Here is a 25702-nt window from a genome sequence, read left to right on the forward strand (position 1 = left end):
TCAAGCGAGGTGACTAATGTCACCTGAGGAGTGTACTGTGTTTATCAAGTGTTTTGGGCCATTGCTATTAACAAGGGGAACTCCTAACAGGAAAGAAAAAGGAGGAGTCTGGTGGGCCCAGACTTAGGACCTAAAAGCAAGAGGCTGGGGGAGGTTAGCTTTGGAGACCCACCCCCAGACCCCCAGACCCCACCGCCCGGCTGAGATGCCGGCTCACCTCAGCTGGACCACAGCCGCAGCGTCATGAGCAGGTTGTACCCGACCACTTTCAGGAGGAGAACGCGGAAGCCGATCACTGACAAGTTTTGGAAGTTTAGGTTCATATCTGCAAAACCAAGGGGCCACAGCAGTCATGGGCACAGGTCTTCACAGCCCCCGTGACACCGAAAGCAGGGTGGGGAGTGGGGCGCGCTTCGGCCCCTGGATCTGCCTCTCCCTTTGAGCTTTGGTGCACATCCCCTCATACACATATTTGTACATACTTCCAGGGTCAACAGCATTTCATTTCCAAAGGGAAACACTGACTGCATTTACTCTTTGTTTTATTTCTGAGCCCCGCCGTGGATGGGGATGGTGGGTGCTCAGAACTTATCACACGCAGCCCCCTGGGTCTGGGCCCCTTAGTGAGAATCTAGCGGCTGAACCACAAGACGGATGACTCAGTACAAATGGCTCAAATGGCAATGAATATGGGCCCAGGGTGGGTGGTGAGGAGGGGTGAGGATCTTTGAGAGACAAGGTCACGGCCTACAAGAGTTCTGCTGCTCTTCTTGAAAGAAGGCAAAACCCCCTGGCTATGGAGGGAAAATGTCTTCACGGTGACCTGGTTAGTCTAGGGCTACACAAAAGCTCGTCAGAGATTTCACACCTGGGCCACCCAGAAGCTCTCTTGAGCTGTGCTGACAGTGGAGCTATTGAAAGGAATACAGAGGCCTAGGAGTGAGTCACTGGTCTAGCAAAACTAGACTCATCCTCAAAGTACATAGAGTGGAAAAGAAAATTAGAGATGGTGAGAGGAATCCAGGGATTTAAGAATGTCCCCAGGCAGCTCTAACAAGGGCTCGGACTGCCGTTCTTGTTTCTCAGAACTTCGTTCCTAGATCCACACATTCCTTCTCGTCACCTCTATCCCGTCCCAGTAATTGTGGGTTCATCGCCTCCACAAACCTGTGTGAAGCCAGGATAGACTCCTCCCTTACCTGTTTCAAAGCTTTTCTCTGCTATCTTGGCATCACAGGGAATTCCTAAAAGGAACAAACAAAGACATTTTTCTTAGAGTCCCGAGCGTGCTGACTCTCCCACCCCAGAAGTTGGGCTGCTGAATGTCTCCAGCCTCTCCATTCTTCCTTGTGCAGAGATCTGAGAGAACCTGTCCCATATGGGCACCTGCTGGGATGAGCCACTGACCCCTGAAGGACCAACACCCTGGCTTCTGGGCACCATTTTATTCACTTAATGAACACTGGTTGTGCTAAATGCATGTTACATGACACAAGGCCCTAAGGAGCTGTTAGACCCTGCCCTTGGGCGAGTTCCAGTCTGGAGTCTGATAGAGGAAGTAAGACAGACACAGTGACAAGTGCCATGAGGGGTATAGATGCTTTCATGTGTTCCACAAAGTTTTGACCCCTGCATCCCAAATTTGTTTGTTTGTTTCCTCTGACTCAGTAAACAGCATTACCATTGACACAGCTGCTCAGAAATAAAATCCAGCCACCTTCCTTGATGCCCTCTTTTCCTTCTCATCCCTGCATGGTTCTACCTTTGGATCCCAAATGGTGTTGGGCATGGGCATTTAACTCCCCTGCCACAAGCCCGTCCTGGCCTCCATCATCTCTCTGCTGCAAGGGCTTCTTTTCTGCTTCTACTCTTGACTCCTACAATCCATTTTCCACTCAGCGGTCAGAGTGATTTTTAAAAAAAGTAAATTGGATGTCATTCCCCTGTTTATAGCCAATCAAAAGCTTCTCATTGTACCTAGAACAGTGTCTCCCTCTCATGACGGGTGAGGCCCCGTGATGTGGCCCTTGCCTACCTCTTCCATCTCATTTCCTCCTGCCCTTCTCCTTTGTCACTGAGCTCCTGGCTCAGGCCTCTGTAGGGTCCTTTCTCTGCCCTTGGCATGGCTGGTACCTTCTTAGCCTTGAAATCTCAGCTCAGATAGCATTTCCCCAGAGAGCCCTTCTGTGACTTTTGTCCCTAAGGTGGCTGTTTCCCCAACTCCAAGTTAAAGCACGTATTACAATCTGGAGTTCTTTAGATTTCCACTTGCTGATGGTTGGTCTCCCCCAACGGGAATGGGGCTTGCTCGGGGCACACCCATCATCTGATGTGTTTGCTCCTCCACGGCAGTAGTGGCATGTTGTAATGCACAATCAGTGATCGCTGAGTGAATGAGTGAATGAATGAGTGAGGTTAGGAGCTGGGAGAGACCTTTGGCAGAGAGGGAGAAATAAGGGGAGGGATCTTGGAGAAGTGCATCAGGGCGGGGCCTGGAGGAGCAGTAAGGGGCTGAGCGGAGCCAGGGGGGTGGGGACTCAGAGTGGGTGAGCCTCAGGGCCAGTGTGCCCCTCGCCTCTCCCCCTGTGCTCTTTGCCCAGGACGTTCTGTGGCCTGCCGGCATGGGATTCACTGGTGCTCAGTAAAGAGAGGGGAGGGGGCTTTGCCGACAATTGATGAGGCTGAGACCAGCAATCAGAGCAGCTTTTAGATACCAAGGACCCGAGCCCCGAGCACAAGCAGGCCTCTCGAAGGAGGAGACTCAGACCGGCACCAAGGCTGCACTCACCTGAGCTGGAGTAGAAGGTCTGGTTGAAGGTGTCTCCGCATCCCAAATCGGTCCTGCTGCTCCAAGCCACGACCCCGTTGCTCTTGGAACCCAATGCTCCCATGTCTAGCACGGTGCTGTCTGAGCTGAACACCACGGGCCTCGTGACTTGTGACACATTGGCTTGAGATTCAAAATCGGTGTATAAGCAGACGGAGGTGTTGCTGGATTTGGGGCTTCTCAGCAGGTACACGGCAGGGTCGGGGTTCTGGATATCTGTGGACCCAAAAGACACGGGTTAGGAGATGTTCATTTCCCTCCTTGCCCCAACCCAGGCCTGAGTCCAGATGCCAGTGATGGGCAAGAATGGGGCTCTGTAGGGCTGACAAGTCACATTTGTCAGGCTTTAGATGGGAAAGAACATTGTAGACACCAGCAGCTTGCAACAGACGGGACTCAGGGACAGGCACAAACCATGAGTCCTGGCCAAGAGGCCAGCCAGGCTCTTGGTGAACGCTCTCCACCAGGCCCTGCCTGCCGTTCAAGGAAAGCGGGAATGCAGGGCTACGTAAGGATACTGCCCACTCTTCCGCTTAAGGGCACTTCTTCAAAGCTCGGTAGGAATAGTAAGCGACAACATAATTCTGGCAGGACAAAGCGAGCGTAGAAAAGATATCCAGCAGAGCAAACCATACGTCTTAGAATCTGGGGTGGTCTCCCCCACTAAGGTTGGGCATTGACAGGAATGGGAGCTTTACGACAGGCTGGCATGAAGTTGGAAGATCGGTCGCATCACCAGGAGATTTCTCTCACTGATAAAAGTTTTAGATGCTACATCCAAGCCCTGGCTCTACCATTTACTAGATACAAGGCCTTGAGCGATTCACACCAGCTCCTTGAGTGTCAGGAATTTCATCTGTCAAATGCGGATGTTGCCTCATCCACTTTCCTAACCAGGCTATTCTGAGAAGCCATGAGAGTTTCTCCATATGAATTATATTTAATAAACTGTGAAATACTGAAATCATTCTAGTAATTGTAGCTCTTGATACTACCAGGAGACTGCCATAATAATGTGCTACTGAGTAATACACAGTTTCTACTCTTCACCCCCCAGGAAGCAGGAGTTGCTGGAGGCTTTTCTTCAGTGTGCTGAGAATGACTCTTTAGTATTTTCATAGGATTTTGTGTCTTTAATGCAACCCTCAGTGTTTATTCTTTCAGACCTCTTGCCCTTGGAGGAGGAAGCAGAGCTTTGCCCAGAGGATTAACACGTTAGGGCCACCCAGAGAGTTTATAGCAGGGTTGGGACAACAGCTTCCTGCCCCTGTGGTTCTCTGCTGCCCCAGCTCCCCACCACGCATGCAAAGTTTTGCAGACCAGTGATGCCTAATGCACCCCACTAGCTGAGCCAGCCAGCGTGGCCTTGGCAATGCAGATATCCAGCTTGACACCAAACCAGGGGCATCAGCCCTTGGCATGGCCTTGGGATGGTGAGTCAAGGCAGAGCTGTCTGTGGTGGGGCTGTCCCTGGAGCAGCAGAGCAAGGGTGGCTCCATGGTCACATGTGAGCAACATCCAAACCTCTGGCTTCAAAGGATTCTGCCTGCGCCCCTCTAATCTCCATCCACCTGTGGGGCTGACATCACTATGGGTTAAGGATCTATGGTGTAAATCTCTTCCTGGGAGGGGAGAGATGGGAAGCCATTAACCAATACCACACTCCAGTGGATTTGTTAGTCATCAGCGGGGGTCATGGGTGGGACTGGGGAGGGGGACATGGAAGGGTGGGGAGGGGGACATGGAAGGGTGTGGAGGTGCTCAGAGAACGTGGCCTCAAGAAGAAGGCAGAGGCTAAGCTGCCACCAGGCACAGGTTGGCCTTAAGGGGGAAGGGGGTTACTGTGGGGGCCAGATGCCCAACTTTGAGTCCTGGTTAAACTCTCACTCAAGTCCTAGTGCCAGGGGGGTGTCAGGCTGGAGAAGGTCTAGACCGCACTGTCCAATGTGATCGTCTTTAGCTACTTGTGGCTATTGAAATTAAGACTAACCAAAATCAAGTAAAATTAACAATTCAGTTACCCATAAACCTTCATTTTAAGAGCTCAGTAGCTACATTTGGGTGATGCCTACTCTATAGGACAGTGCGGAATGACAGAATATTTCCATCGTCATTGAAAGTTCTATTGGACAGCATTGGTCTGGAGTGAGCAATGCTACGGACCATGAGGAAAGGCACCAGGGGCTGAGGGTGAGACTTAAAGCCAACTTGAGTTCTGTGAGGGGTGATACCGGGGCAGGCCCATTGTAGCTCAACTTTGCTAGTGAGAGATCAAAATGAAAGAGCAGTTAGTGAAGTCAGAAGAACTGAGGTGATTTTTAGCCTCTTTCAAGTCTTGTTTTTACCAGTTGACACCCTTTGGGCTTCCCTGTGTGCATTTTGGCTGTGGTTTCTCCTGTCCGGCTTCCCTACCCCTGATTTCCTCTCTTACTCACCCTCTCCCCACACTTCAATCTCTTCTTTGAGCTCATCATCCAAACGACTTGTCTAAAACGTGGAGCTGATCGGGTCACTTTTTGTTCAAAATAATTCAGAGCCTCCCTATTGCCTATAGGATGATGCCCACACTTCCTGGCATGACATTGAGGGGCTGCCGTGATCTGGAGAGCTTGAATTTCCTCTCTCAAATCCTTTATATGCCCTATATGAGTACAGCTACACCAAACTCTTCACACGGGCTCCCTGGAATGTAAGCTCTGTGACAGCAAAGGCCTGTCCCTAGATTACTGCTGTGTCCCTGGTCTCTGCCATATACTAGGGGCTCAAGAAATAATTGTTGGATAAACAAGCGGCCTAGTGATGATCGGATTTGCAGAATTTCTGCTAATTAGACCTTTTGGTCAAAAAAGCTGGATACTGATCCCTAAACTTGACTCTTTAAAGCCCCCTTTTACTTTTACGCCCCATGTACCTCTAGTGTGACCTTTTTGTCTGAAAACAAAGAATGAGTCACTGTTAATTTGGAGGGCTTTAGGGGTCCATCTGCCAGAGCCCTGGGAGGAGAGACATCCTGTTTCACCTTAGCAAGATAAATGCCTCCTACCACTGATGACATCTCAGAAGGTAGCCTTAGCAAGACTGGATCAATTTTTCAGTGTGGAAGTCACCTATTCTAGTTCCTAACTGCTCATTTAAATTCGGAACTAACGGCAGAAGCACATGTCTGAAGGCTCTAGCGCATTAGATCCCCAGGGGCACAGCAGTGATCGAAAGCTCCCTTGCCACTAAATCTGTTCTTGGTATTTAGGCACCAGGAACCCAAAATGTGAGTTAGCAGCACTGACTCTGAGTCTGAGTTCCACTGAGGCTCTGGCGAGCGTCAGGAAGCAGTGAGCCTGCGCAGACTTACCGGGAGTAATGGAAACTCTGGTTCCCTTACCACATTGCATCTGGGAGGCAATACCTCCATACCGCTCTGAATGTCTCCATTACAGAGAGCCTAGGTTTCTCCTTCTCTGAGGGATGGGCTCTTACAGCCCACTGAGCAAGAAGGGGGAGGTCTAGGCCACAAGCCGTCCATGGAAAGAGCTGGCCCCTCTCACCTTCACCTCTGGTCTGCATTTCTGAATTGGATTCCCAGTTTCCTAGTGGCTGGTCCTGGCCCTAATTGTCTGTAGTCTCTCTCTCTCTCTCTTTTTTTTTAAAGGCTTTGAAGCAAATTTGTATTTATTCAGTTTACCATTTCAGAGAAATATATATTTTTAAAAAAATAATAAAAGTACTATATATGATCTATTATTATTTACTATATACCAAGTTTTGTGATCAATACTGTATTCTCTTGAAGCCTCTAGTATTCCTTTTCTCCATTGTTTATAAAGTTATCTTTGGCTTTCTCTCCATCTAACTTCATTATTAGATGTGTTTACTTGGCCAAAGTCATGTGCCTTGTTCACTCCCAAGATCATGCCTTCTTTCTTGGTGTTCCTTATGCCTGGAAGTCCCCTCCTGTCCTTGCTTTGCCCAGACAGATCTTACTCTATCCTTCAGACTCAGCGAATCCTTTCTACTGCATCAAGCCTTCTCCATCTAGGCCAACTTTTCAGCTGGGACTCCATTCCTCTGTATCTCTACTATGCCTGTTGACATCATCAGCTGGTTGATACTAAAATGTTTTTCAGGTTGCTAAATTTACAATAGTTTGGCCCCTTTGGCTAGTTTTTATACTATTTGGAGACAGGTCAGGCATCTATCTTAGATATCTTCATACTCAGTCTCACATTTTATAGATTGACGGCCACATAGAAGGCATTTAAAATTAGCCACTGAATGACTAGAGTAAAATTTTAATGCGTTTGACCTAGAGAAACACAGATTTTCAAGATCGATAGTGTGGCTTTTCCCGTTCACAGAGGCCTCTGTAAGACAATTAGTTGTAACACCCACAGTTAGCCTTACCATAGTAATACTAATATCTCCAGGGAAAAGATTAGTGACACTGGCCCATGGGGTTGCAAATGGTGCCACCTAGAATGACTCACCAAATATTGTGTTCCTTTCCCAAATGTGTATTTATTGGTCACTCCTCTGGTATTCACACTGCAGGTGACACCATTACAGAAACTCACTGGCCCTACCTCCTATTTCAGTAGCAGAAACACTGGTCTCTCACAGGGGACGGAGGGTCACAGTCTTCTGAGGTAATACCTTCTGATCTTCTGTGTTGAGACTTTGTCTCTTAATCCTTCCCCTCCTGCCTCATCCTGCTGTAGTGCCCTCGGTTGGAGGTTGTGGTTTCCTTAAACCAAGAACTCAGTAGAGCAGAACCTCCCGCTCAGGGCAGCAGTATCCTGGATCCTCTCGTGAAAGGTCCAGGACTCCTTGCCCATCACCTAACTCCTGATTCTTCAGGTTGTGGCCCAAGGATATTTCCTGAGCATTGAGCGCAGGATGAGAGGATTTTCTGGGATGGGTGGAAAGAACCATTTGGGATCCTACAGAAGATAATACCTGGGCTCAACTCAGCATCTTGGACAAAGAAGAATTAGTTGTCAATGTCCACCCTTGCCCCGCATTACTTACTTGGTTGGACACTTAGTCTGGTCCCTGCTCCAAAGTTTAACTTGCTACCACTGCCGAATCCCCACTGAGGGTAAGGTCTTTGCAATAACCTTCCTGATGTTAACCTGCTAAAACCCACCAGACTTGGAGGGCACCATTCTACAAGGCACCCTGGGTCTTTGTTTCTTAGGTTTCATATTTCCCAGGGAAGTCATTCCCCTTTCCCTTTACAATAATGAAGGTTTAGTAATAACAAAGCCTTGTTGATGATGATGATAATTATTATTAATATTATTTAGTAAAGCTAACATTTATTGATTACTTGCTGTATGCTGAGTATTGTCTTGTTATGATGTGGGTATTGTCATTTTGCCATTGAGAAAGTGGAGACTTAATTAGCTAGAGATGGTAGAGCCAGACTTTCCCCCAGGTCTGACAGCCTCCCAAGCTGTGCTATGAGCCCCACACCATCCTACCTCCGTGCCTTGTTATATTTGCCATTCAGATAGGGGTCTGGGTCACTTTTACCCTGGGAGTGGTTCAATGCTCTACTAAGCTCCAGAGAGGAAGATTCTGTGAGCAGGTATCCCCACACCATGCTCATTAGTCCATCCACGGGATTTAGCTACCTGCTGCAATAAAAGAGAATTTGTGTTTGCCGTGAACTCATCTCTTTCCCCAAGAGCACTTAGCTAATTTCCTGAATCTTCAGATCATCTGGTGCTGACATTATCTGTTTTGCTTGAAAGCACTGAATATCTGCAACTCTTTTTATGTTTCTGTAAATTATTCTCAGATTTTCATTTCCTCAACTGGCCCTTGGCACTTCGGTCTTTAGTATGAGAAATGGGAACATTTTAAGATACCAGAAGAGTTTGTAGAAATGGAAACGAGTGTTTCCCATATCCTCGAGTTTACCATAAATCATTGCTGGTTTTCTCATAGACAAGTTGTCAGTTACTTTGCCCTGGTCATTTGCACCGTCATACTCACACGGGTGTACGGTCAGCCTGGTCCCCGCTCCAAAGATCAGCTTATTGTAGCCACCAGACAACACACACTAGGAGGGTGCTTTACAAGAACTCTAGCCCCTGGCAGGGTCAGCTTCACTGGGGCAGAAATGTCTCCTGTGCCTGTTTTACAGGCTCCTCCAAAATCCCCCTTTCTCTGGCACAAGAAAAAATTCTGGCCCACTGAGTCCTAATTCCTCAGCTTTCTGTGTAATAATCTCACAGACCTTTCCCTCCTTGCCGGCCTTGAGCAGGTCAGGCCTTCCTGGAGGGTGGATGCCCATTCTGGGTTCCACACTGGAAGTGAAGGAGGACAATTGGAAGGGTCTGGAGAAGAGCCAGGGATTAACTGGGAAATGAATCTTGAGGGAAAATTCACAGCACCGGCAATAGACGGAAAACCTTGGGTAGGGCTTAATTCATGGAAGGGAGGCCTATGAAAGCTCTCCTTTTAGAAAGCAGTTCTTATTAGTCTTTGAAGGGAGAGACAGAGAGAGAGAGACTAATATTGCCATAGGGATATCACATACAATGCACAAGGAGGATTGCTTAACTCTGAAGGTTGTGAGAATCAGGAGTGAGTTATGGATGGGGCCTGAGAATCTATTTCTCTGGAGGGTTCTAAGATTAGGGTTGACATTCATATGGGGACAAAAAAAAAAACCTCCAAAGTTTGAGAGTAGTTTAGACAAGTCCTTCTCAGTGAGAAATTCACAGAACTCTAGTCCTAAATTTCTCTGCAAAAAAGATTCTAAGCTCAAAGAAGTTTGGAAAACGCTGTATAGCGTATTTCAGTCCTGAAGACCAGCAGTGCACAGTAGCATTTTAAAGGCTCTGAGAAGTCTTACAATAAAGAAATTTAGAGCTTCTTAAACTTACTCGATTCAAGAATTTTTTTTCTTAAAACACCCCTTAACCTCTGTGGAACATGTACAGGTTTAGATACACGTTCCCTGGAAGTCCCTTTTCTAGTTCAAAGAATTTAAAATGCATCCTAAATTTCAGCCTCATTTTATCCTTAAGCTTTCTGTGTTCTGAATCTGTTTGTTCTCCTACCAACTCCTACGGACACAATTAGGGGCCTCATTAATGCTGATTATTTCTTTCTAATCATTATGAAACAGCTTCATATGTAGCAAATTTTCCTGCCACTGTCAGGAATGGCTCGAGGGCAGATACGTATGCAGTCATTATGCAAGACCACATCGCCCCAACACTTTGCAGGGTTTACCTACTGGGAACAACGGCAACTTTAAAGCCTTTCCCAAATGTGAATTTATTGGTTTTCTTTCCACACACCTTCCTACACACCTTAGAGCTGTGTACTTCAAAGAAAGTTCTGGTCCTAAAGGAGAAAACTTTCCTTAGAACAAATGGAGAAAAGTTTCCTGGGTGGCGACTCAAGTAGGGACATAGACTTCATGTATTTATCATTAGACCTCTCCTTTTTGCTGCTAAACCCCATTTGTGCTGCTTCCCTCTCAGGGTATTGTAGTTCTTATGCCTCTGAATTCTGGTTCTTTAGAAATGTGATGGGTTTCAGGCTTTCTAAATGTAGCCTGAACTGACCCAGGGCAGGGAAGAGGCTTTGGTGAAGTGCACTAATGAACAGATAAATATGGAGGAAGTTTTCCCCAGAGAAGTAGGCTTTCGGCCACCCTTGCACGTTCAGATGGATTCTGTAATCTCCCAGTTTTGAAATCTAACAACTCTGTTGGAGAATACTTGCTACTGTCTAAACCAATATGTTCTAAACAGTTACTATCCCTCCACTGAAGCCTTCCCTGAGTCTCCCAGCTAGAGGCATTTTTTCAACAATCATTTCTTAGGTGACGCCTTATGCATCAGGCATTGTGCTGGAGTGTGGAGGTGTAAGGATGAATGAGAGAGGGTCTTGACCTCACAGAGCTTATGGTGCAGTGAAGAATGCATGAAAGTACCAGACACCTAGGATAGGAGGTCGGGGATGCCTTCCTTTCTGCTATTCCATCGCAACTTGTGTGTACTTCCACTACAGTGTGGTGACACTGGGCTTAATTGTCTCTTTATACGGATGTTTACCCACTGGGAGATCCTGGATGGCGGGGACTCTGCATTTCCCTCCCTCCCCTCCTCCCTCCTTCTATAGTGCTTAGAATATAATAGTTGCTTGGTAAATATTTGTTAACTGAAAGCCCTCTAATTATTTTAATTCATTTTAAATGCAATCCTGTCCTCTACCTTCTTTTATTAGGACTGTTTCATTTATCTTTTAATTCTGTATGGGTCCATTTTCTAAACCCAGTATTGTTTTTTCTTTGTTTGTTTGTTTTTTGCGGTACATGGGCCTCTCACTGTTGTGGCCTCTCCGGTTGCGGAGCACAGGCTCCAGACGTGCAGGCTCAGTGGCCATGGCTCACGGGCCCAGCCCGTGAAAACTAGGTGGTAACAAAAATAATTTTTTTTGGCATAATCAGTCATGATTTCTGATAAAGGTCTTTTGTCTCAAAGGAATCTAGAAATGGCAAAAGAGTCTGCCTCTGTAATGATGAAAAGGCCAGGCCCCATTGGCAATTACTACTTTTAGAAAATAAACCGCTGTTGAGCTAGTGGCTGGGAATTCAAATTTCAAAACATTCAAGCCTCATGAAGAATCATGAGAAATTAGCTCGGGAAGTGCAGACTCAACATCTAAGAAAGCCGCGTAGGGACTTTCTGTGTCTTTGGCTGAAGTCTAAGGTCAGGCACTTACTTGGATGCACTTGGAGTCTTGTTCCACTCCCGAAAGTGAGTGTTCTGCTGCTTGTGTCCACACCCTGGTACAATGCAGTACAAATACCTGCCCTCTGCCACCCAGGGTGGCTGCCTGCGCTTCACACCTCCCGCCCCACATTTACAGCCTTCACTCTTGGGAATGGAGCTTTTGAACAGGCTGTTCCATGTTTTTTTTTTGCGGTACGCGGGCCTCTCACTGTTGTGGTCTCCCCCGTCGCGGAGCACAGGCTCCAGACGCGCAGGCTCAGCGGCCATGGCTCACGAGCCCAGCCGCTCCGCAGCATGTGGGATCTTCCCGGACCGGGGCACGAACCCGCGTCCCCTGCATCGGCAGGTGGACTCTCAACCACTGCGCCACCAGGGAAGCCCTGTTCCATCGTTTTGATGATAAATTTCTCTCTGTGTCACTTTATGCCCAATAATCAGTCCCCCTAGGTTTCTGCTTCCCTCCCTGCCATACCTGCATCCTACCAACCCAATTCAATGACTTTACTCATCTCTTCAGAAACGCTAAGTCCTGGACCAAAGCTGCCATGGTCACCATGGCAAGAAGGCTCAGGATAGGCAAACCAAGGACCAGACAGGTAGCCTTTGAGGTCTGGGGTCTTCCTTCACAGAGTGCAGGAGGGACAGTGCTGGTGGTGTGGTGGCATGGTTAACAGTAAGGCCTTGGAGTCAAATAGATTAGAGTTAAATTCTAGCCCTGTTATTCCTAGCTGTGATCTTGGGCAAGCTACTTGCCCCAAGCCTCTGTTTCTTCATCTGTAAAATAGGCCTAATACCAGCTACCTAGCATTAGGATGGATGTGAGCACTGAATGAGAAATTCTTTGAAGGACAGAGTATAGTCACTGGCACATGTCAGGCATTCAGTAAATAGTAGCTAATAATATGGTGGTTCCCAGCAATGCTTTCCCTTGAGGGAAGGGATGAGGCTTCTTGTAGCCAGAGGAGACCTGTCCCTGCCCCACCGCCCTCTCCAGCACTCCAGGGTGCCTCAGCATTCTGGTTGGGATGCTGTCATGAGCAACAGATATCTCATGGATCCAAAGGGGCGTGGCGAGAGATTCTCAGCCATGGGGTTGAAGGGCAGGATGGCCCCTTGGCTGCCAAGGAGACAGTTCTGCTTCAGAAACCTGACCAAGAGTGAAGCCTCTTTTCTCAAACCTTGGTGGTTTGTCCTCTGCACGCACTGTGCAAAACCCTTGTCCAGCACAGCCTCAATCATTTTCATTAGACCTGACACAATGGTAAGTTACTCCCAGACAGCAGAGGGCTCTTTCACGATGGAGCAGCCCAGTCACAGACTCCCTCATTTTTGCAGTATCCTTCCATCATATATCCTCTGTCTACAAAATATCCCTTGACCATTTCTATAATACTCACATGGATGAACAACAAGCCTGGTCCCTCTTCCAAATATAAGTCCATAGTTTCTTCCTGATACACACAGCGAGGAAAGCCTTTGCTAAAACCAGTCTCACGTGACCTCCCTCTACCTATTGCTCCAGTGGTTGGGGCAACAATCTGGGGAAACACTGGCCAACGCCCCCAGAGTTGCAGGAATCTCCCACAGCTGTCCTGGAATCCTGAGCCGAGGGGTGGTGATGGGAGCCAGGGACTGGGGACTAGAAGAGCTCCTCACCTCCTCTACCCAGGAGAAAACACACGCTCCTGTCAGTGGAGAAGCAGGGCAGCAACTCCCCAGCAGCCGTACCTCCAGCACCACCCTGCTTGCCTGGGGCCACAGCAAGGTGTGACTCTGCTACTCTTTTGTTAGATACAAGTGCTCCCAGGATGGGCGGCAAAGGAGATTTTTATATTATTCAATATATTGTCAGTGGAGATGCTGAGAGGAAGGGAGGGTGGAAGAAACAAGGGGCACATGAAGGTTTGACGCAGTGAGCTTCTAAGGACGTTAGGGGTGGCATTGATGGAGGACATGCCCTCTGCCCTCCCATGGACATAAGAAGTTGTCCGGTACCTATGGGGTAGGAAGAGCGGTGGGTGGGGGAGGGGTCGTATGTCCAGGAGGATCCCGGCTCACTTACTTGGTGTGACCAATACTCGAGTCCCCTTTCCAAAAGTGAATCTGTTCCCATAATCACACTCTGGGAAAGTGCATTACAAAAAGGTCCTGGGTTTGCCCACCCTCTCATGGATGACACACACGCTTCCCAGTAGCTCTAAAAGCTGGGATCCTGGGAAGGCTGATCCTAACCTTTTCCTTCTGATGGGTGCTCTAAGCACAGGAGGGAGATTCCCTAGTGGCTGTAGCAGCTTCAGCCCTGATGCTACCCATCACCTCCATTTTCATCACAGCCATCAACAAACAGCCTCTGGCTATTTCTCCTCTGGGAAACACAGAACCTTTACAAAACTTGGTGAAAAACCTGCCTCCTACATAGGCCGGGTGGGTGTACGTGTTTCTAAAGATACCAGGCAGTGGGACTTCCCTCGCAGTGGTTAAGAATCCACCTGCCAATGCAGGGGACACGGGTTCGATCCCTGGTCCAGGAAGCTGCGGAGCAACTAAGCCCAGGTGCCACAACTACTGAGCCTGTGCTCTAGAGCCCACGAGCCACAACTACTGAAGCCCGTGTGCCACAACTACTGAGCCTGTGCTCTAGAGCCCTCAAGTCACAACTACTGAAGCCCGTGCGCCTAGAGCCCGTGCTCCGCAACAAGAGAAGCCACCACAACGAGAAGCCCACGCACCGCAACGAAGAGTAGCCCCCGCTTGCCACAACTAAAGAAAGCCCATACGCAGCAACGAAGACCCAATGCAGCCAAAATAAATAAATAAATAGGTAAGTAAATTTAAAAAAAAAAAGAAAAAAGAAGAAAGACACCAGGCAGCAGCCTGCATTTTCCCACCTCAGCTGCCCCGCCTGAGACGAAGGCGCCATTGCCTTAGGGGAATATGCAAAAATGTATTTTTCACTTTGCCAGAAAGAGTAGGAGCAAGAGCATTTCCAGCAAGCCAGGCCAGGGCACATGCTAAAAACATGCCTCAGCGTGACTCAGAGTCACCGCATCCTCTCTGGGGCTGAGCGAGGTTTCTGGGTGACTCACGCCTGACTCATTCCTGTTTCTACTCTTTCTATCCTCACCTAAGTCAAGGCTGCTTTCTGTCAAGGGGCCTTTCTGTCAAGAAAGTCAAACATCTCAGCAGATAACAGTCTTAAATCCTTTTCCGGAAACACAGGGGTGGAATCCTGCTTGCTCTCTGCCAGGGAATATGGACTGTCCGTCGTCACTGCTGTCCTGTCTCCAGTCAGTAGGGTCCCAGGTCCTGCACATGACCACACACAGCACACTGCTTGGTGCACCCACATATAAATTGTTATTAGACTTTTAACAGATGAGTGTTTTGTTTTTCTGACAAGACTGGAAGTTCTTGAGAGCAAGAACCACATCTTATGCTTCTTCTTTTCTTGGTTGGTTTGTTTCATTTTAAACCACCTATGGCCCCTGGCTTGATGATACTCAATAAGCACTTACTGAGTTGAACTGACTTTTACCGTCCATAATTATTGGGACAAGAAGGCCAGTTTTACGAGAGGTTAAAAGCTAAGTATACTTTTGGTAAATATGAGCTGCAAAACCTAAGTGCTTAGGCAGGGAAAAACCAAGGAAGCAACTCAAAGAGATAATCAGGAGGCAGCATAAAGCCCACGACATCGTGAAGTTCCTATGGACCCTCAGCAGAGAGGGGGCAACTGAATGAACAAGTACTTGACTGCAAAGGAAACTCAAACATTTTTCTCCTGATACCTTGACATTGATTCTCCTTAAAGGGTAAAACGAATAATATGGCAGAAAAAATATATTCTGAGTTAGCAGCATTGTTATGATCAATAATAACAAAACAGTAGTGGTAATAATAATAATGATGATGTGACAATAATAATAATAATCATCATCATAATATTCTATTATAGACCAGAGCAAATGCTACATATATAAATATAAACCCAATGCTGGAGGTGGGGTTACACATTTCCGGAGAGCTGACTTACTTGGGCTGATCAAAAGTTGGGTGCCAGTTCCAAATACGAATTTCTGATAACCTGTGTTCACACTCTGACATAACTCTATACAAAATGGTACCCTATAACTGGGCCAACTCTATACAAATGGTGCCCTATAGCTGGACTATAGCCGGGGATTCCTGAGTCACACACGAGTTAGTTACTAAGCATGTTCCCGAGTTTGCGTACATGCGCCAAAGTGGGAAGAGGCGTGTAATTTTACTCTTTAACCTTCATTTCTAAGACCATTGGAAGATGACAAGAAATAAGTCACAACTCAATAGGAAATCCTGCTTTGTATGCAGTAGATTATATAAAAAATGTCATGAATATTCAGGTTGAAAAAGCCATTTATGTAATTACAGAGTTTCAGTTCTAGACGGGCCCTAGGGTAGTTATGTCCATGCACACTTACTAAGTGTTTACTACATGTTTCTGGCATGAATGAGGCTCATGGATACATATAATGCAACATTACCATCACCAAACTATTTTCTTACTTAAATAGCAGACAAAACCCTTGGGGGAAAATCAGTGAAAACAGATATCCTTCAACTGTAATAAAAATCAGGCTATTTCAAGGAACTTACTTGCTTCAACAAATAGCCTTGTTCCTGTCCCGAAGACAAATTTGGAGCCTCCACTATTTCCCACAGTGATTTGTGCTGTGACAAAATAGTCTGCTTCCTTTTCCTTCCTTTTTTTTTTTTTTTTTTTTTTGCGGTACGCTGGCCTCTCACTGTTGTGGCCTCTCCCGTTGCAGAGCACAGGCTCAGCGGCCATGGCTCACGGGCCCAGCCGCTCCGCGGCATGTGGGATCTTCCCAGACCGGGGCACGAACCTGTGTCCCCTGAATCGGCAGGCGGACTCTCAACCACTGCGCCACCAGGGAAGCCCCATTTTTTAACCATAGCTGTGAAGCAGGCCCAGGGAGCCTATGGGAAGGTGCTCATAATAAGGAGCAATTTTTTATATTCTCCCAGTAAATCCATCTGGTTTCTTCCTATTCATGAACAATCTCATACCTCCTACCTACTGGAAGGGTTAGTTCACCAAACAGTAGTCATGGAATATGGCCCAGGGACCAAGATCCCCACGTTTTCATCCCAGCCCTAGTTCTCACTGATTTCATGATAATGGACAATTCAACCAACCTCTCTGGGTCTTAATTTCTTCACTGGAAAAAAAGAGGTTTGGATTTCCCTTTCAGAGCTAAAGTTCTATGATCCAGCAATGTCCAAAGTGTACTCAATGTTGCATATTTCTATAACTCACAAATGAGTCAGGCACTTATAGATGGGTTACACTGGACACTGGTCTGCATGGGGAAAATACAAGAAATTGTGAGGGGAAGGGAGAGTCAGAATAAGGAGGTGGCTGCTGCCAGCTCTTCTGTCTCCTCTCCTGTTGGGGTAATTCTCCCAGCAGCTCCTGTACTACTTGTTTCCTCATTAAAAAGGGAAGAGAACGCTTTAGATTTGGGGCATCCAAGTCAAGATTTCCCAAAGCTCCATGTCTCAAGTCATGGCAGTATCTAAGAATGGAAAAGATAAATTCCATGTATTTCCTTACTAACTCTGATTGGCATCCTCTCTCATTTCTAGGTAAGCCCTGGCACAGGGTCTGTGACATAATGTAGTAGAAAGAGTAAGCTTTGAGATCAGGCAGGCAGACCGTGGTTTGAATCTAGACCCTTCCACTCACTAACCCTGGGATCTTGGGCAGTTACTTCTCTGAGCCTGTTTCCTTTTCTGTAAAATAGGAATACTGTTCCTTGATCCATAGTTGTTTGAAGATAAACAGTACTGTCTGTCATGCCCCTAGTATCGTATCTACACATCATAGAAACTGAGGTGGTGGTTATGATTTATACGTTAAGTTAAATGATTGATTAACAAGGTTTCTTTTAGTGTTATAGAACTTGTTTGTGAAATAGCCATGAGTCCACACCCTTGGGTTGTATAAACTCTAGGATGGTATAGGAGTAAGAATCACAGATTTTGAGGGCTTCCACCCTCTCATCTCACAATGGAAGAGTCTGAGGCACACAGAGGGGCAATGACTTGTTCAGCGTCACACCGCCTGTTGGGGCTCAATCAAATCTAGAACTCTAGACTGCAACCAGAAGCCCTGGGCTCCTTTCTCTGCACTTCACTGACTCTTCTTGAATAATGTTTAGTGCAAAGGGACATAATCTCTGGAATGAACTTGGTAGGGCTTATTTGGGGCATAGGTCAAGTGACCTTGAATAGTCTCCTGCAGTGAGTCTCAGAATCAATGGCAGTGGAATAGAAAAGTTCTATTAGATCATGGCCATGCAATTTTCTGCTCTTCTGCTTTTTTCCTCTTTCTGGCTCCATTTAGCTCAATTCTAGTGCTAAAAACTCTAATACTGGACAGAGCTTCTGTCAGCCTCACATCTTGGGAAAAGTCTTAATAGCTTGCTAAATTCTAACTTAAAGAAAATGTTCTTGGACAGTCTTTGAATATTTTCATTAATTTATCTGGGTGCCACAATTCTTAATACATCAGCACTAGATTATGGTTAATTATAAATAAGATTATAATTATATAATTCCAAATATATATTTGGAATTATATATATTAATAATTGGAATATATTCCAAATATATATAGTTCCAAATTATAAATAAGATTATGGTTAATTATAAATAAATAATTTTTGTCATATTACAAATGACAAAAATAACATCTCCTTTTCTCCCATTCACTGTCACTGGAATACATTTTGTAGTTACCTTAGAATTGCACACTTACTCAGCTCCACTTTTAGCCAGGTGCCTTTCCCAAAGGTGAGTTTGTTTGCTCCTCCCCATGAGTCCCACAGTGTCCCATGCCTCACAATAAACTCCCTCTGTCACTTCACACCTTTTCCTGACTTACCCTGATGAGTTAGAAAATACTTAAGATTTAATATAGCTATTTGACTTATTCATATGAGAAAAAAGCTCCCCCCACCCCAAATGGAATAAATTCATAGGCTGCTGGTGCCAGGAGGGCAGAGGGGTCATCAACCAGACCTACTTCCCCTTTCATAGAGGAGAAAACTGAGGCCTAGAGGCAAGGGATCTGCTCCAAGTTACACTGCTAGTTGGTAGCAGAGACAAAAACACGGGTCTATTTGATTCTCAATCTAGTATTTTTCCTTCTCCACCACACACTGAATGTACTGTGTTGCTTACTATATTCACTTCTTCCCTTTGGCCGGGAAACTTGATTTTTCTGGGTATTTGATTTCAATTAAACAAGCACTTATCAAGCACTTACTCTGTAAAAGGACCATATTAGACACTTCATGGTATATAACAGGAACCTCTGCTCTTAAGGATCTTTCAATTTTAATAGGCAGATCTTCTCAGTAATGAAAGAATTCTGTAGCTGTATGTGTCACAGATTGTCCAAGACTCCTCAGCTAGATTGGGGATATAGGGGGAAAAGGAATGGGAAGGATGTCTGGGGTGAGGCTACATTCTAGTCTTTTAACAGGAAGCCAGGCTATTTCTGGAGAAACCAGGTTTGTCTTAATTATCTGGGTATTACTCTGTATTCCATTCTACCTAGCAAATTAGTTCTACTAATTCAACTAATTCAACTTCTAATCCTACTAATCCAACTCTTCTGTTGGTTATTTTCATTTTTCAAAGTGCTCCATGAAGGCTCAACCTTAAATTCATAGGTCAACTGATAAAACAAGGATGATGCATCCACAAGGGTAAAACACAGAAATTACATGTAGAAGTCTTAAACCAGAGAATGAGAAAACAGGAGTGGGATTGGGTCGACATTTACCTGGAGAGACCAGAAGCATAGTCCCCTTTCCAAAAGTAACTTTGCCGTATCCTGAGTTCACACTATGGCAACCCCCCATACAAAAATGGCCTGCAGTGTTGGGTCTTTCAACCTCTGATTGCTTACGGAAGGGAAAGAAGACCAGCATTTATGGAGAACCTACACATGGCAAGTGGGTTGACAATCGCTATATATCACCTTGCCTTATTTGGGCCGTTAACTGTGCCATGAGCTCTGATATTATTGTCCTTATTTTACAAATGGAAAACAGGTGATGTGGGGTTAAGCACACTGAACCAGCACTGCTACACAAGTACCCTGGAGACATGAGACTTTTTGGCATAGGACAGATACATGTTAGGAGGAACTATGAGTGAGGAATCCTTCTCCTCCTTCCTATGAGATTGAGATTGCAGCTGTATTGGGGTTAACTCTCTTGCTAGAACCAGACATTAGACCTCTAGTGACAGTGATGCCCTGAACTCCAGCGTATCCTCCATCACACAATCATTTCCTGAAACATGAAAACATTTTCATCAATCTTCCGGTTGTTCCCTTGATACTCTACTCACCAGCCCTGACCAGCAGTCTTGTCCCGCTCCCAAAGATCCACGTATAGCCTCCACCCTTCCCACAGTGTTTCTTAGTCAGCCAAAAACACCCACAAGCCCACACACCCTTCGCATACCCAAGACTGAGAGATACAGCCCTTTCGCCTATGAAGGGGACCACATCTTAACTTTCTTTTTACATTCCACATAACACACAGGCCATTCAACTCAAATATGGGCATTTATTGTGCAACACTTAAAATGAAGCCTCTCTCTCCTCATTGCTCTGGGTCTGTCACCACCAAAGTTGTGATTTTCAACTCTATGCATCCCGCAGATGTATCTAGTCCTTTTGTCTCCATCACACTTATCAATTTTTAGATTTCTGCCATAGTGTCTCTCCTAGTTTTAACTTCATTGAGTGACAGCTTCCTGCTCCTACAGTCAACTTATTTTGCAGACTTAGGCCTAGTGGTAGCCTGGTTACTTACTCGAGTCCTATTCTGTCCCCAAAGCCAGGCGTCCTGATTAAAGGGCACCAGCTCTGCTTCAGGTCTGGTAAAAAACACTACTTGCCTTCTCTTTGGTTCTTATGCTCTGCAAATTTACTGTTTTCAATTGGCCTCATGGGTAGTATCTTGGCTTTCTTTTCTATTAAGAAAGAACACAACTTGGATGGAATAAAACTATTATAATGTTAAGGGTTGGATGAGGGATCTTTCTATAATATCTTTATTTAAATCTTCTGAAAATGGCCATAAAAGGCCTATTACAGCCCCGTTATGTGCTCCAAATGTCACAATCTGAGAGGCAACAACACAAGTAAGGAGAAGTGCTTAGGAATTTAGACTTACTTGGGGTGACTTGAAGCATTGTTCCAGTTCCAAAGGTAACCTTTAGGTTACTCCCAGAATTTACACTGCATTTTAGGCCTTTACAGAATGGTTTCCTTTCTGCCATTCTCATGTGGGTGACATGTGAGTCTCCGTACGTCAGTAGAAGAGAGAGTGGTTTTTACCCATGCCTATGGCTACAGATCCACACGAAAATAGCTCTTCTACTAAGAATCTACATATTCTCTTCATGTTGAAAGAATTATACTAGCTGTCCTAGCTTTTTCTTTTTGTTCTGAAAACAAATAATCATGATATTTTATAGGTGTATAGCATTTACTAGTTTCTAAAATACTTTCATATCCATTAGCTTATTTTATCTTTAAAAAAACTTATGAGGTGAGATGAAATATTTTCATTTTACAGGTGAAGAAATTGTGGCTCAGATGCACCGATCAAGCCAGGATTAGAAGGACAAGCAGTGTTCAGGCAAACTTTGCCTTTTTCATTATGATCCACTCTCTGACTGAGCTGTTTCAGTCTGTTATTTCTGGTTCATCGACACTACTATTTTTCCTCCCCATTTAGATCTTTCTGGCCTCTGTGCCATTATTTTAACATTTCTTTCTATTTCAGAATGCACTTAAATCCACATAAACCATGCATTTCTTGATATCTGGGCCCTACAAATACTGCAGTAAGTTCAATAGGTCTCAGTCACCACATTAAGCCTCCTACTTTAGTGACATATTGTCTACTTACTGGGTTTTATTGATAATCCTGTCCCAGTCCCATAGATGAATGTATTAGAAATCACAGCACCGTGCTGCCTGACAAGAATTCCTGAGCTACCTTGATAATAGATTAATGTGATTAGCATGTATCTATCCTCCTTCCTGGGAACTCTGGCTGGGATTTCCCCCTTTTTCTATCATTGAAATAAAAGACTAAGCCATGGAGTTAAGCCTCTGAAAGCCTCTTTTCAGAGCACAATAGAATGGATGGAGGGGAAAGCCTGAGAAGAGTCCAGCTGATGGTCTTTAGACAACTCTGACACATTTCCTTCAAAAATTTCACCAAGTCACCTTGTTTTACCAGCCAAAGCATATCAGCTTTGATTCCCATTTTTTACTTAGGAATCAATTCCTGTACACGAGCTCATTTTACCAGTGGTTAGAAAATTGCTCCTATCCCTGTAGGTAATCTTTCTTTTATCAGTTTAGTGTGTATTAAAAAATTTGTGAGCATGGGGTGGGACAGGGGTATGGTTGGAGTATTAGACACGAGGGACAGCATCTGTTTTTTTCATTTTGTTTTGATGGCTTTCATCACTAAACCCCAGTACTCCTTGAGTTAAAGAATAAGGAGACATTTAATCATGTGTGCAATGTAAGTCTGCAGGATAAGTTCAGGCATTATGATCAATAATAACAAGGTACTTACTGGAACATACTGATACGGTGGTTCCTTTCCCAAAGACCAACACATTTCCTGTCTGGTAGGCACAGTGAAACGAGGCCCTGCAAATACCTTGATTACCTGTTCACTGCCTCCAATGTGTATATAACTACAAACAATGGACACTTGTATTCTGTCCTTGCCTTTGGCAAGGAACTAACTCAGTGAGCTCTCAGTGTTTGGGAATGCAACAGTAAAGCTCTGTTACTTTGTGAGGAGAGGGTAGATGGGGGTGTGTCCTCCACTTACTCAATAACTATTCACTGAACACCTCCATGTGTCAGGCACTGTGCTAGGCACTGGGATAGAGCAGAAAGCTGCTAGGACGCTGTCCCAGTCCTCGTGGCGCTTACAGTCTATTGGGAGGCACACAGAAACAAATCCATAGATAATACAATATCAAGTGATGAAAGTGCAGGAACAAATCAGGCTGGATAACAGGCTGTGTTTAAATCAGGCTGTGTTCGGTGGCTCGTTAGAATGGTTGGGCAAGAAGGGTCTCTCTGAGGAGGTGATATTATCTGAAGTGAGATCCAAGCGTGGAGGAATGAATCATCACCTCTATTTACAGATAAGCCAATAGAGGGCCTGAAAGATCAAAGCCTGGCTCCGAATCACACAGTGTCAAGGACGGCCATGGACGCTTAGATCATGCCTTCTCTCTGTTGAAGTACTAGATCTAGTTCTACCATGTAAATTCCTGGTTAGGAAAGACAAAATGAGACAGAGGTTCTTCCAAAGTGACTTTGGGATGTTATCTGGGTAATTGGAAACTGTGGCACTGGCTGTTGAGGCATCCAGGTTGTAAGAGGAGGCCAACTGGAAGAGAAGGTGTTAGCATCTAAGAGTGTTTTTCTGATGGCTTTTCTGATGGAGCTGGCCACTGAGATGGGGAGACTTCTTCCATCCTGTTTCCCTATTAAGTTGGCAAGCAATGCAATCCATTGCCCAGCAAAATGAGCTCTTACATTTATGATGGGGAGGATACAGGGAGAGCTCTGCTCCCCACTAAACCTGAATAAACCAAGGACATTTGGCAGTCCACTTAAATGAACAAAAAAGCCTGTTACATGTCTCAGTAACTAACTGAATTCAAATTTCATGGCAGTACTTACTAAGATTCACCTTTAACGTGGTCCCCCTTCCAAAAACCAGCTTCAGGCTGCTTGAAAACCCCACAGGGATCTATTCCACCACAAAAACCAAAGTGAGCTTCATTTTCAAGCACAGGAATTCTCCCAGGTTCTCTCACTTGGTTGAAACCCAGGTCAGCACCAAGCACATATTTAGGTAAACTCAAGAAAAGTCTTAAACTCATACATTCTTTGGAATGGTAGGAAACCTCCGAAACCATTTCCTACAAGCTCACAACCTCAAGCATTTCTCTCCCAAGTGATCTCAGGTTTTGATGATCTCCAGGGACAGTCTTAGTCACCAATTCTCACGTTCTGTTTTCTCATAACTAGAAAGGTTCACCTTATATCCAAATTCAACCGTTTCTCTGCCATAGGCAAGATCCATTAAGCTTTTTCATCCTCAAGTTTACCCTCAAATGGAATTTTTCATAAAATCTGACTCTCAAAAAAATCACGAATCACCTGACTGCCCATACTTTTCAAAGAGATTTCACATACATTATCTCATGTGAGTCTTACAAAATCCTTTGAGCTAGACAGAGCTGGAATCATAATCTCCATGTCATAGATGAACTGGGGCTTAGAGAGCTTCCCATGGACGCATGGTTGGTGAGTGGCTGAGCAAGATCCATCGTCTTTTGGCCCCGGGTTGAATGCCTTAATGATTTATTTGTACACGTTCACGTATTGATCATATCCCCTTAGCTTTCAAGTATCTCTCCCTTCTTTATTCTCTTCCTTAATGAAAAGGACAATATCGTCAACAACAAAAACAATATCCACCCCCTTCCTCAAAAAAAAAAATAAATAAATAAAGCACTCTAAACAAACCTCCAGCTCAACTTTTTCAGAGCAATGTCTTTTTAATCCTCACACACTTTCTGTGAGCCGGGAGATAAGAATTACCACTATTTCAGTTGCATTAATTGGGAAAACTGAGGGCCAGAGGAGATAGATCAGAATGATGGTTATGGAGGCTGCAGCCTGATACAGACAGCAATATACTGAACCTTAGGACACATGGGTCCTGGCCCTGCTATTGTGACCACATTCAAATCGCTTAACCACTCTGAATAGAGAGAATCATCGCTTTCCACCTTCCTCTGCCTTGTGGGACAATCAGACAAAAGATGTGAAGAAATAAGGAAAGTGCCTTAATTGTTTTCCTTTTCTTAAGAAGACAGACCCTAAAAAGTATCAAGATGGCGATATCCTTTACCCACACTGAATCTGTGCATACCTACGTGCTTATGCATAAGAGCAACACTACACATTTCTAAGGCAAGTTTGAGACAGATTCATGTGCGCCAACACAGCGCATTCAGTTTAAAATTGATGGCTAGGCTCCGGCTTCAATGCTGGAAACAGAACAGTGGCTCAAGAGCCGGTACTCACTCGGCTTGACTAACATCCTGGTTCCTCCTCCAAAGGTTAGCTTGTTCCCCGCAGAGTTGGTCACACAGTGATTTGGGGCCCAGCAAAAACCACAGGGACCAAGGAAATCACACTCCATAGATGCCTGTCGAAGGCCCTGTCCTATGGCCATGGCAAAGTGGAGGGCTTGTGATGGTTAAGGTAATCCTGTCTCCCAGTGCTGTGCACACTTTGTAGAGATGGAATGCTTGTCCCTGGGCACGTATTTGGGTCTCACCCCTTCATATATTTACTTACTTCTCTGCTTTGGCTGTTTGGACCTGGATCTGTGAGTGAGGATAATAGGTGTCAACCATAAACTCACTCAGGGGCCCATTTGACCATTTGTAACCCACAAAGGAACCTGAGAACAGGAAGCCCTGTAAGCTCAGGGAGACTTCAGGGTCAGGCTGGTCATATATCCAGCGTGGAAATGCTGATGAACTCACCCATACACAGGCATGCACGCCGTTAGCATCTCTATATTCAATTTAGTGCACAGGGAAGAGCCCAAAGAGAGGAAGGATACTTTAGTCTTGGGTCCACCCAGGCCCTCCAAGCTGCTGCGTGCTGTGGATCAGCTTTACTTTCCTTGGTCCAAGTTTCAGAGCCAGACCCCCTCCAGCTATTCTAGAGCCCATTCATTGGTGAGGCTTGTACTAAGGAAACTGGGAGGAGGCTTCTCGGGGAAAGTTTACAGAATATGATGGAGAGGTCATTCCTGATAAGAAAGGAGTTGTTGGAGCCTCTGATAGGGAGATGGCTGAGAATCACAGGACTCCAGAAAAATAACCCTGGTAACTCTGTACCTCAATCTGGCATGCCCAGCCTGGGTTGAGGGCCACATCCTTCCCCACGCGTTGGGTGTGGACCAGA

General features: G+C 45.5%; 1 gene segment (V, D, J or C); it reads right to left on the minus strand.

Moving 5' to 3' along the window:
• Positions 1-1125: 1125 nt before the first annotated feature.
• The window catches only part of LOC309819260 (M1-specific T cell receptor alpha chain-like), a 52173-nt gene continuing 27596 nt past the window's right edge, over positions 1126-25702 (minus strand). Inside the window, exons 2-3 of the C gene segment in view lie at positions 2789-3043; positions 1126-1244 (exon numbers count right to left, since the gene is read on the minus strand).

The sequence above is a fragment of the Grampus griseus genome (assembly GCF_964374135.1).
Source record: "Grampus griseus genome assembly, chromosome: 2".
In the NCBI taxonomy this organism is placed as follows: domain Eukaryota; kingdom Metazoa; phylum Chordata; class Mammalia; order Artiodactyla; family Delphinidae; genus Grampus; species Grampus griseus.